Here is a 13,392-nt window from a genome sequence, read left to right as displayed (position 1 = left end):
GAGTTAGACATCCTAAAAAACAAAATTTTCAAGATATAATTGAGGAATAAAAGCAGGAAAGCAAATAGGCAAATAACAAGATAAGCACGAAGTGACAAAGGAGCAGTAGAAAAATGAAATGAGTTAAGTAAATGTATATTTTGGATTGTGTTGGGGTTGAAAAGCTGAGATGAGAAATCACATTCCAAAATATGTTAAAAGTGGAAAGCCTGTTAAATAGGAAAAACAATAATCATGCCATGAGTGAAATTAATTGAAAGAAGTAGTGAAAAGGCAAGGGGAAAGTTAGAAAGTGAAAAGTTGGTAAAAATGAAAAAGAGGTTAGAAAGCGAAAATTAGTGAGTTAGTAAAAAGGAAGTCAGAGTAAGTGGCATGATGATTGGTTTCTAAGTAACAAGAATTTCACAATTTAAGCAACAGTCAACTCATATTCAAGCAGGGATAACAGGGTATTGATGATGATTGATATAAATATAGAAGTAGTAAAAAGCAAAATCAAATCATCAATAATCCAATTTATTAACTAGGAATTCAAAAGTAATAAGAATGTTGGCCGTGCATTCAAGAATTGGTTTGGTGTTCGTGGAGTAGTGCAAAATTGAGAAATGCCAAAACCAATATTTGAATGTAAAAAGGAAACAATTTGCAGAAAATTGGGCAGCATTCCAGCTAAAATTGGATGTTCCCGAAAAATAAACAGCAAGAAAAAATAGTTCATATGAAATTAACAATTGCTGCAAAGAGTCACAGACAGTAGGAATGGTGAAGAATAGTCTAACAGCAGCATGAGACATTTAAAGAACATCATATGAACAGTATGAACATCACAGCCAGATGAAAATTGCATAACAGATAAACAGATAACAAGAACGGAGCAATTATCAGGCCTAAATCCACTAACCACATCCTAGCTACCTAACCACCTAGAATCCACTACGAACATGCATCTCTAACTATCCTAAATTGAACAAATTCTTAAAAATGTGCAGCTAACAAGGAAGGAAAAGAAATTGGTGTATGACGGAACCTGGTATGCGAAGAGCAAAGGATATGACAGAGGGAAGGTAGTGGCGGCACCGGGAGGGAGGCACGGTGGCGCGTGGTGAACAGCGATGGTGCGGTGGTGGAGCAAGGGTGGAGAATAGGGTTGAGTGGTGGAGGGTTAGGGTCTTACGTGAGTAAGGGTCGATCCCACGAGGATTGATGGATCAAGCAACAATAATTGATTGATTGGGTTAGTTAGGCAAGCAGAAATTGGTTTTGAGATGTTCAAAAGGTTTAAGTTCGAACTTAGAATATCAAAAGGATAGACAAATAAATGAGTTGGGAATAAAATGTTGATAAAGCAGTTAAGATTTCAGAGTTATCTATTTTCCAGATTTATTTTTATTACTAACTAATTTAATCATGCAAGATATAATTTCATGGCAAACTATATGTGACTAGGCCCTAATTCCTTAGACCTTCCTAATCTCCTCTAAAATTCATTAACTGCCAATTCCTTGGTCAGTTACTTTCAATTAGAGGGTAAAAATCAATTTTCAGTTTATATGCCACAAAAATTCTAATTACCCAAAAATAAGGGGATTATATGTCACGTATCCCATTAAATCCAAATAATTAAAATTTAGGATAATATGTTTCCAAGCTGTTGTTCAAGTAAAGAGCTTTTCCAAGTTTTACAAGAACTCAATTAGAACATGGGTCATACTTCCGTTCCACCCAATATTCATTAAATTAAGAGCAAAAATAATTATTGAAATATAAATCAAAACATGAATTAAATTAGAAAGATCAAATGAAGAAATCCATACAAATAGACAGAGCTCCTAACCTTAACAATGAAGGATTAGTTGCTCATGGTTCAGAGAAGAAAAATAAGGGTTCTGGTAACAATATGGTACCTGCCTAAATGTACAGAGTTTCTATTTATTACTAATCCTAATAGGTTTAAAATCAAAAATTAAAAATAATATCTTTTCCTAAAAGATAAGATTTGAATTTAAATTCGAATTAATTAACAGATTTTCAGTTGATGGTCGGTGACCACTTGCTTTGTCCATTCTGCAGCTTCTAATCTGTGTTTTCTGGGCCGGAAATTGGGTAAAAAACAATCCAGAAATCGTAACTAGCGTCATTTGTATTTTTGCAGATCGCGCATGTGACGCGTCCGCGTCATTCACGCGTTCGCGTCATTTATGCAGATTCCAGTCCACGCGTTCGCATCAAGCACGCGATCGCGACATTGCAATTTCTCCATTCCGCGCGGTCGCGTGAGCCATGCGTCCGCGTCGGTCTTCGCTGGTCATCTCTTTGGTTTCTTCTTTTTCTCTGCAGAAACGTCAACAAATCCCTCCGAATGCTACCTAAAATAAATAAAATTGCACAAAACTTAAAATAGCATCCATAGTGGCTAAAATATAATTAATTCTAAATTAAACTCAACAATTTAGATGCAAATTCACTAGGAAAAGATAGATAAGATGCTCACGCATCAATTGGCGGCGGTGCGGTGGTCGGGGCTGGGTGGTGGAGGAGAGAGAGGGTTGCAGAGAAGAGAAGAAGAGGGGTTGGGGTTTGGGTTGCGCGAAGGGTAGGGTTTCGCGTGACTTGGGGTTAGTGATCGCAAATCCACGCGAACGCGTGGGGCGCGCGATCGCGTGTATAGGGTAAAATGGGGTTGACGCGGATGCGTGGTCGACGCAATCACGTGGGTTGGGGGAAAGATGGGTGACGCGGACGCGTGAAGCACGCAAACGCGTCGCTGGAATTTGTGCTAGACGCACGATTCCAGCGTCGTTTCAGCGCAACTCTCTGTCTGATATAGGGGGTCATAATATTCGCGCGACGCGATTGCGTCGCTCACGCTTTCGCGTGGGATGGGGGTTGTGTAAGCGACGCGTTCGCGTCATGGAGGCGTACGTGTGAATTGTTTTGTGCTAAACACACACTAGCCGCACGATTCTAGCCCAACTTTCTGGGTGTTGGATCTTTATGCCGATATCCAGATCACACGTTTGCGTGAATGCCGCGGACGCGTGGGAGGCATTTTCCTCAACTGACGCGATCGCGTGGGGCACGCGGTTGCATGGAACAATTCGTGCCAAAGGCACGCCTCCAGCCTTGCTTTAGCATGACTCTCTGTTCACTTTCCTTTTTGCTTTTAATGCACTTGTGACGCGGACGCGTCAGCGACGCTGTCGTATTGCGTGCTCTTTTTCTTATGCAATATGCAGAATACAGAATGCAATGAATGTTATGCAAAAATTTCCAGTTCAAATAGAATTCAAAAATAGAGTAGAATAGAGAAAGAACGATCATACCATGGTGGGTTGTCTCCCACCTAGCACTTTTAGTTAAAGTCCTTAAGTTGGACATTTGATGAGCTTCCCGCTATGGTGGCTTGTGCTTGAATTCGTCCAGAAATCTCCACCAGTATTTGGAATGCCAGCATCCTTCGGGGTCCCAAACAAGGTACTTAAAACCGTTGAGCAGTTTCAGACAGGCTTCCAGCCTCCCGGGGTGTTGAATGTCAGAATAGATTCCAGGATCCCAAACTCTACTTTTACACCCATTTTTATCTTGATCTGCATTTTTCCAGCCGGGTGTGCAGTGACCAAACCGCTTCTGAGATCCTTTCAATTGAGCTTGACACCAATCCTTGCACCTCAAATTGAAGTGTGAAACCTCATTGAATCTTGCATACCAGCACTGAGTGCGAGTCATTTCCCTTTTTCTCTTAAAGCTGCAGAGAGCTCTAAGCTGGCCATCTGTCTCAAGTAAACCATATTCAAGTGAAAAATTGAAGATAAAGGTCAAGGATTTTACCCACTTGAAGTTTGTGTTGGGTGGTAATGGTCTTGGGATCAGTGTTTTCAGTGGTTCTGCAAGCTCTACTCCCTTGTGGTCTTCTGTGAATTCCTCCACTTCTTGGCAAATTTCTTCCATTTCAACCATATCTTGATCAAAGTCACTGATATCTTCTTCATCACTTGAGTCATAATTGGGAGGTTGAGAAAAGTCGACCTCTACATCATCTTCGTATTCACTTGGGGAAGATTCTTCTATCTCACAGAATTCACTTGCGGATGCAAGTTCATTACTAGGAGAACTCAACTTGTGATCATCATCATCAAGGAAACATGCGTCTTGGGTTATTCCGTCCAATTCCTCATAAGATGCCTGCCTTGGGGGTTGTGCACTATCCTCCTTAGCATCAATTGTAACGTCTTCGATGGAATTCTCCACAAGTCTGGATTCATGCGGATGTTCGGCATCTCCTAAATCTTCAACCAACTCTTCTTCTTCTATAATGACAGCTTCCTCTACTTATTCTAGTACGAAGTTATGCTCTATGTTGTCCACTGGAGTTTCTAGTGTCTCTTTCATGCTGCGTTCTTCATTAGGTTCTCCACATAAAGCCATGGGAGTTTGTTGAGTGTCCAAACGTCTGAAAGATAATTGATTTATTGCTTGCTCCAGTTGATGAAAGGTTGTATGAAATTGGTCTATTGATTCTTCGAAGCGAACCTGTGATTCTTGGCTTGATGGATATGGACATGGTGCATAGGGGAGTGGTGATTCTTGGGAGTAATTGGATTGGCGTTGGGGTGGATAAGGATCATGTGGTGGCGAATGGTGAAAGGGAGCTTGTGAGTGTGGTGGTTCGAAGCTATGTTGAGAGGATGGTCTATAAGCACAGGGTGGGGCTTGTTGGTAACTACAAGGGGGTCCACCATATCTATCAGTTTGGCATGCATTGTAGAATGGTCTCTGTCTATGATATCGTGGAAGGTGTTGTTGCCTCAAGGGTTGATCATGCCCTCTCAGCTCCATCCATCTTTGATTACTTAGACCGTGATGCATATTCCTATTATAGCTTCCATTCCTTTCAACAAAAGTGGAACCAAACTCAAAGCGAGAGGGGTGAGAATTCATAGTGGTTATCAGAAATAAGAAGGGAAAACAAAAACAAATAAACAAGTAAAAGAAAAATATCTACAATAACCAATAATAAGGCACACGTTTGCATTTTCCCGGCAACGGCGCCATTTTGAAGAACTGAAGATTGATTGTTTAGAATTATAAGAAATTCTCGTTGCAAGTATAGTTTCTAAACCAAGCAATCAACCTTTCTTACAAACGTTTTGGTTGTCAGAAGTAACAAACCCAATAAAAATAATTAACCGAAGTATTCAAACCTCAGGTCGTCTTCTCAAGGAATTGCAGGGAAGTATGATTTATTATTGGTAATGGAAAAACAGTGTTTTGGGTTTTGAAAAGGGTTTTGAGCAAGAGAAATGGTTTGCAAAAATTTATAAAGTAATAACGAAGAAATCTCTTGGCAAGGTGTGAAAACTGGAAGTTCTATCCTAGTTATCCTTATCAATGGTGATGAGAATTATAATTCTGCTACCACTAAGTCAACATCTAACTATAAAGGTCAGTTAAGGGGACAAATTAATTTAACACCTAAAGTCCTAGTCAACTCCTTAAGGAAAGACTAGAGTTATAGGAATCTAAATTAATCAGCAAGGATGATAATTATCAATCACGATGAGTTTGATAACTCAAGAGTTACTAATTAATCAACCAAGGCCAATAGTAAATAATCTAAATTAAAATTAAGGGAAAGCAATCATGAGTTTGAAATACCTCAAATTATATTTAAATAAAGATGTCAATCCTAACATGGACAAGTTCAGAAACCAATTGGGCAACATAAATAATTCAACAAATAAGAGAAGTCAAAATAAAAAGATATTGAACCTGATAGAAAGATGAGATAAGAATATTCCTAAGTCCTTTAAGAGGAGTTCTAATCCTAAATCCTAAGAGAGATGAGAGAACCTCTCTCTCTAAAAACTACATCTAAATCCTAAAACTATGTATGCATCCAGTATTCCGTCTCCCTGTATGATTGGATGGATTCCTCTATTTATAATCCTTCAATCTGTGTTCTCTGGGTTTGGATCTGGGCCAAAAGGGTCCAGAATTTGCTGGAAACGAGATCTGTAAATTCTGCAGATCGCGCACGTCACGCTCTGCGTGGGTCACGCGGTCGTGTCATTTAGAGTGTTGCTCTTCTACGTGGTCGCATCAATCATGCGCCCGCGTCAGTTGTATTTCGCAAGTCACGTGTTTGCCGCATTCATGCTTTCGCGTCAAATCTCTTTAGCGCGAACCACGCGTTCGCATCGTCCATGCGGACGCGTCACTGCCCGTTTCTCCAAGGACTCCAATTTGTGCTTTCCTTCCATTTTGTATGTTTCCTTTCCATCCTTTAAGTCATTCATGTCCTATAAAATCTGAAAGTACTCAACACACAAATCACGGCATCTAATGGTAATAAAGGGTAATTAAAATTGATAATTTTGAAGCATAGAAAACATGTTTTCTCATACATCATATTCTAAGGAAGGAATTGTAAAGCCATGCAAATTCATATGAATAAGTAGGTGAAGAGTTGATAAATCATTTAATTTAAGTACAATATATATCATAAAATATGGGTTTATCAATGTGTTTGCTAAGTGATTTTAGGTTTTCAAGGCAAGTATAGGTTGAAGAAGTGAGAAAAAGAGCATGCAAAAGAGAAAAAAACCATGAGGAAATGGAGTTTGAAAGATTCAGCATCCGTGCGTGCGCACACATAAGTGCGAGCTTGGCGATGCGTACGCGTGACCCACGCGTACGTGTGATGATGAATTTCACCATGTGACACGTACGTGTGACCCATGCGTACGCGTGACCCTTGTCACCTGAGCTCATTAATTACAAATTGCTGGGGGCGAATTGTGAGGCTCTAAAACCCAGTTCAACTCATTTCTGAAGTTATTTCAAGCCAAAGTGAAGAGGAATGAAGAGGGGAGCAATTAGATTTAGCTTAGTATAATGTTATAGGTCATTCTAGAGAGAGAAGCTCCTCTTTCTCTCTAGAAATTAGGGTTATTAGTTTAATTTCTTTGTAATTTCTCTTTTTAACTCTTGTTTTCATCTAGTTTCTTTTACCTTTCTTTGTTCTATTGTCTTAATTTTGTTAGTTTATCTTGTCATTTTCTCAATTTTTCCACTTTTATGTACTTACACTCTTTGTTAATTTCAATTTCTATTAATGCAATTTATGTTTTATGTTCATTTAATGCCTGTTTGAGCTGCTGTTATTATTTTCTTATTTTTGGTAGTTAGATTTTATTTTTAATGTCTTATTAATATTATTTTATTTTCATACACACCAAGTGTTTGATAAAATGTTTGGCTTAGTTTTTATCTAGTCTTTCTTCACTCTTGGCTTGGAATTGAGGACTTTGGTGACCTTAAGTCATTGATGTCCATTCTTAATTGATTTATTAGAGTAGTTAGTTGATTTGGTTTCCACTAACTCTAAGTCTTCCATTAATAGAGTTGACTAGGACTTGTGGATTGAAATCAATTATGTCTATTTGACTTATCCTCGATGTAGGGTTGACTAAGTAGGATTAACTCTTCATAATCATTATGTGTTTGTGGTCAATGGCTAGGATAGGTAATCTTAGCTCCCAATCCTTGCCAAGAGGTTTCTTAACATTTGAATTTTCCTTTCTCTTGATTAATTGTCTTGAGTTTAATTTCTTTCATTTAATTTCTTGCATGTTTAATTACTTTCTTGCTATTTACATTACTTGCCCCTAGCCATCAACCACATTCCCTCATAGCCAATAATTTAGCACTTCATTTGAGACTCCTAAGGAAGACGACCCATGATTTAAAACTCCCGGTTTATATTTGTTTTGAATTATGACATCTTTTGAATATAAAAATTTGATTGAGAGTTAGTTATTAGTTTGGACTATACTTGCAACGAAGGAATTCTATTTTGTGAAAATCTAAATCAACAATAATTCTTTTATCAATGTTCGTCATCAATTTCTATAAAAATTTGTAGGTGTTTCGTCTGAATTTTGATTTTTTTACTTTGATAGAAGTATCAGTCAAATTTATATCAAAATTTCAATTTGAAGAATAGATATAATTTTTTTATGAATTGCTCTTAGAATTTATAGATCATATCTAATAGAAGTATAAAAAATAATAATATAAAAGTTAAAAATAAGAAAATAAGTGTAAAAATATGAAAAATTAAAAATTATAAGACTTATATTAAAATGTGTAAAAATTGACAAGTGTCTAATTAAAAACGATAGAATTTAAATAGCAGAAAGAAAAGCCAGAATTGAAATGACTGAAAGAAAAATGGAGTCAACCAATATTTACGTGGACTCCTGACTCATGTTTCCGTGCGTCAGTGTGACTAGAAATTGTTAGAGTCCGTGAGTATGTGAATGCATGGAAGCTCCCCTAATTTATTGAAACTAATCCTATTTATTGAGAAAAAAAATCCTAAACTAATTTATATAACCTTGTACTTCAAGTAGTTTTAGACTTTGGACTTCAAGTAAACTTACATTTCAAGTAGTCTTAGACCTCAAGCAAACTTAGACTTCAAGTAGTCTTAAACCTTAAGTAGTCTTGGATCTCAAATAAACTTGAATCCCAAGTAGTCTTGAACCTTAAACAAATTTAGGCACCAAGGATAAGGTAACTTGGCCATCGAGTATAATGCATTCTTATTTTCTCCAACCATGGTGTGCTTTATGCACATATGATCTTCAAATTTAACTGTTGAATTCTTTTTGACATCGATCATTTGTGCCAAATTTTTGGCACAACAAAATGCCTTTCGAAATTTTGGATGACTTCAATTTTGATGAAAAAGCATTAAAAACTTCAAAACCACCTTTGAATTCAATCCAAAAGTAAATTTGAATTGATCTTCCGTCTTTTATATCAAATTTCACAAGTGCGTCATTTATCTTGATTGTTTGTCAACTACTTCTCTTTTTTTCTTTTGCAATGCACCTAAAGGACGTAGCCATATTCATTTTTAACTTTCTTTATCAGGTCAGAAAGTCTAACAAATTTTCACCAACCTTAGGGTATATAAGTCTTACTTTGAGCATGCTGGTATTAAACTGAATTTCTTGTTTCACCATCGTATTGACAATAAGTCCTTCAAATTCAGCAAAATTTGAGGTCAACTCGCAAGGGTTTTTGTCAACCTTCATATCGAGTGTCTTGTTAAAAAATTGTGACATACTTTTAGCAATTTTCTTCTTTTGGAATATCTTTTTCTTCGACAAGGTTAAGAGATTGCATATATATTGTGACTTGTCTTTTGTTTCGACTGCAAGCATATCATTTTGACCTTCAAAAGACATCACACAACCAAAAAAATTACTATTTCTTTAAAAAAAGTTCTTATCTTCTTGCTCTTTTTCTTTTTGTAGCCTTTTCATCTGTCAAACTTTTTTTACCAATTAAGCAAGGTCAATAAATTGTTGATTAATTATCTTCTTACTAATTTTGAATTTAAGCCCATTAATCACTTTCTTGATAATTTCAGACTCTAGAATCAATATATAGTACTTATTTCTCATATTTTTTAAATTGAATAAGATAGTATTTCATTATCTCTTCCTTGTATTTTTTTACTAAAAACAAATTGTAACAGCCCAGACCACCTGCTAGCACGATATTGTCCGCTTTGGCACACAATGCCTCATAGTTTTGTCTTTGACAATAGGGATGCTAGCCGAAGCCCCCCACTCACTCGTCAAAATGCGTCATGCTAGGGAGAGGTATCCACCCTTATAAGGCATGCTTCGTTCCCCTCTCCAACCGATGTGGGACATTACAATCCACCCCCCTAAGGGAGTCCAGCGCCCTCGCTGGCACATCGATCCGGGCTCCGGCTTTGATACCATCTGTAAAAGTGCAGACCACCCGCTAGCACGATATTGTCTGCTTTGGCACATAAGGCCTCACGATTTTGCCTTTGACGATAGGAATGCTAGCCGAAGCCCCCACACTCACTCGTCAAAACGTGTCATGCTAGGGAGAGGTATCCACACCCTTATAAGGCATGCTTCGTTCCCCTCTCCAACCGATGTGGGGCTTACAATCCACCCCCCTAAGGGAGTTCAGCTCCCTTGCAGGCATAGCGATCCGGGTTCTGGCTCTGATACCATCTGTAACAGCCCAGACCACCCGCTAGCACGATATTTTCTGCTTTGGCACACAAGGCCTCACAATTTTGTCTTTGACGATAGGGATGCTAGCCGAAGCCCCCCCACACTCACTCGTCAAAATGTGTCATGCTAGGGAGAGGTATCCACACCCTTATAAGACATGCTTCGTTCCCATCTCCAACCGATGTGGGACATTACAATTTTAAGGCCAACATTGGTTGGGGAGGGGAACGAAGCATGCCTTATAAGGGTGTGGATACCTCTCCCTAGCATGACGCATTTTGACGAGTAAGTGTGGGGGCTTCAGCTAGTATCCCTATCATCAAAGGCAAAACCGTGAGGCCTTATGTGCCAAAGCAAACAATATCGTGCTAGCGGGTGGTCTGGGCTGTTACAGAAGGTATCAGAGCCAGAACCCAGATCGATGTGCCAGCGAGGGCGCTGGGCTCCCTTAGGGAGGTGGATTGTAAGGCCCACATTGGTTGGAGAGGAAAACGAAGAATGCCTTATAAGGGTGTGGATACCTCTCCCTAGCATGACGCGTTTTGACGAGTGAGTGTGGGAGGATTCGGCTATCATCCCTATCGTCAAAGGGAAAACCGTGAGGCCTTGTGTGCCAAAGCGGATAATATCGTGCTAGCGGGTGGTCTGGGCTGTTACAGATGGTATCAGAGCCAGAACCCGGATCGTTGTGCCAGCGAGGTCGCTGGACTCCCTTAGGGGGGGATTGTAAGGCCCACATCAGTTGGGGAGGGGAACGAAGCATGTCTTATACGGGTGTGGATACCTCTCCCTAGCATGACGCGTTTTAACTAGTGAGTGTGGGGGGCTTCGGCTATCATCCCTATCATCAAAGGCAAAACCGTGAGGCCTTGTGTGCTAAAGCGGACAATATCGTGCTAGCGGGTGGTATGGACTGTTACACAAATCAGACAGTGTAACATTTAATTATCCTCTAAAAAATTGATCATAAAAACTCTTTTCCAACAGTTCTTATGAATAGATTGATTTCGGCTATAAATTTGAGAACCATGTGAAAGCATTTGTAGTCAGAAAAAAAGAAAATATCTCATTTTAATCTGCTTGTTGCTAGTTAGAACTCTGATTTCGACTATATAACAATCTATATGCTTGACAGTCAACTCTTCTTTTTTTTTTTTTTCAGAAAACTTAATGAAAGATTTTGGGACTTTGACTCCTCTAGAGAGCTCTGCTTGCAATACATGGTCAAGAAAAAGAGATATAGAATATGATTTATGAGTCAATTTTATGTTGAAATCTGCCCTATTCAACATATGCTCGATAGCTTGTATAATATTTTGCTCATCAACTTGGGTAATATTATGTTGGGCAAACTGATTTTTTTGGGCATCATTCACTACATCATTAAGGTTCTACCCCTGACCTTCCAAATGAAGTTGATGACCTCCGAGTGGATTTAGTGCCTTATAATTATCCTGGATTGCCCCAGTCAATTCATTCATGTGTGTTGCTACTTGTTCAAACTTAGCATTATCATTTTCTGTCAAAGAGTTTAAGACAATTATCATTTGCTGAGTTAATTTGTTGACTAAATCATGATGACTTTTTGCTATTTGCTGTCTAAAAACTGCTAAGGAATCTATGGTGTTAGAAAGAGTTGCCACTTCATTGGGATTTTTGTCGACCTTTTTGAAAATAATGGGCCTTTATGCATTTTCCTAGGTGTCGAAGGCACAATAGGGGTCAAACAATGTACTTTTATTTGTGTCGATGATTGAATCGATAATCAACTTGGCTTGATCTTGTCTATACACATGGTTGCGTCAATATTACCAAAATTTCTTGTTGAGGTAGTTGTGATATCATAGGTCCTAATATCAGTCCTAAATAAGAAGGATTGGGCATCAAATATTGATATAAGTGTGGGTTGTACAAAATCTTAGGGATTTATTCCAATAATTGGATTCAACTGAACATTTGTATATACACTAGGAATAGCTGGATTAGCCGAAGATGCCAAATATTGAAATAATACATACATAGGCCAATTTGTTGAATTTACTACAACTACACTAGGAGAAGCCACCGAAATCACATTTGTGTTGGTCATATGTCTAGTCAAACTTTTAATAGAAGTCACAGGTACTCGTATCGGTTCAGTGACTTGTGGTTGTGGAGATAGTATTATCTCTTTAGAGTCATGGTCTAACTCTTTAGTTGAAGAGGACGACTGAGATGACATAGGAATAGATGTGTTTGGACTACTATAGGGTATACATTTACCACTTTATAAACACATACAACAATTTTAGGTAGCCAATCTTACATAAGGTCCTACTAGGGGTAATAATTTGCTTTGCCTGGATTTTAGTTTTTTGACATCGACCGAAAGTATCGACCAAGTTTATATCAAGATCTCAATTTAAGGAGCAGATGCAACTCTTTTTTTTTAGTTGCTCTTAAGATTTATAGATCATGTCCAATAAAAGTGTAAAAAATAATAATTATAGAAAGATATAAGTAAGAAAGAAAAAGTACAAAAACATAAAGAATTAAAAATTATAAGACTTGTATTAAAATGTATAGAAATTGACAAGTGTTTGAATAAAAATGACAAAATTTAAATAACAAAAAGAAAAGACAAAATTAAAATGATTGAAAGAAAAATGGAGTCTCCTAATATTTACGTGGACTCATGACTCATGTTTTCGTGTGTCTTTGTGACTAGAAATTGTTAGTTAATGAGTGTGTGAATGCATGGAAGCTCCCCTAGCATATTGAAACTAATCCTATTTATACAGAAAAACAAACTAATTGGTATAACTTTGACTTCAAGTACTTGCACTTCAAGTAGTATTAGATCTCAAGCAAACTTGGACTTTAAATAGTCTTGGACCTCAAGCAAACTTCGACCCCAAGTAGTCTTGAACCTCAAGTAAATTTGGGCACCAAGTATAGGATAACTTAACTATCAAGCCTAACTCATTCTTATTTTCTCCAATTATGGTGTGCTTCATGCACATATAATATTCAAATTTAACTGTTGAATTTTTTTTGACATCGATCTTTTGTGCCTGAAGGTTGTAGAAGGCTTAGAGAAGGGGGATTGAATCTATGGCCTTCTTTTGTGTTACTGAAATAACCCTTTTAAAATAAACTTGCAATTTGAATCTGTTTGAACTCAGCAGCAAAAATTTATGAGACAATTTATTTTGTCTCATGAATATCAGAAAACAGAACAGAGCAGAAAAGAGAGAAGCTGACACCATCATGTATCCTGATTCGGTTGCCTTGTGCAATGCAACCTACATCCAGTCCCCACCACAACAATGGTGAAATTTTC

Source organism: Arachis duranensis, chromosome 8 (assembly GCF_000817695.3).
Source record: "Arachis duranensis cultivar V14167 chromosome 8, aradu.V14167.gnm2.J7QH, whole genome shotgun sequence".
Classification (NCBI taxonomy): domain Eukaryota; kingdom Viridiplantae; phylum Streptophyta; class Magnoliopsida; order Fabales; family Fabaceae; genus Arachis; species Arachis duranensis.
The sequence above is the reverse complement of the archived record's forward strand: the minus strand, read 5'-3'. Positions refer to the sequence as shown.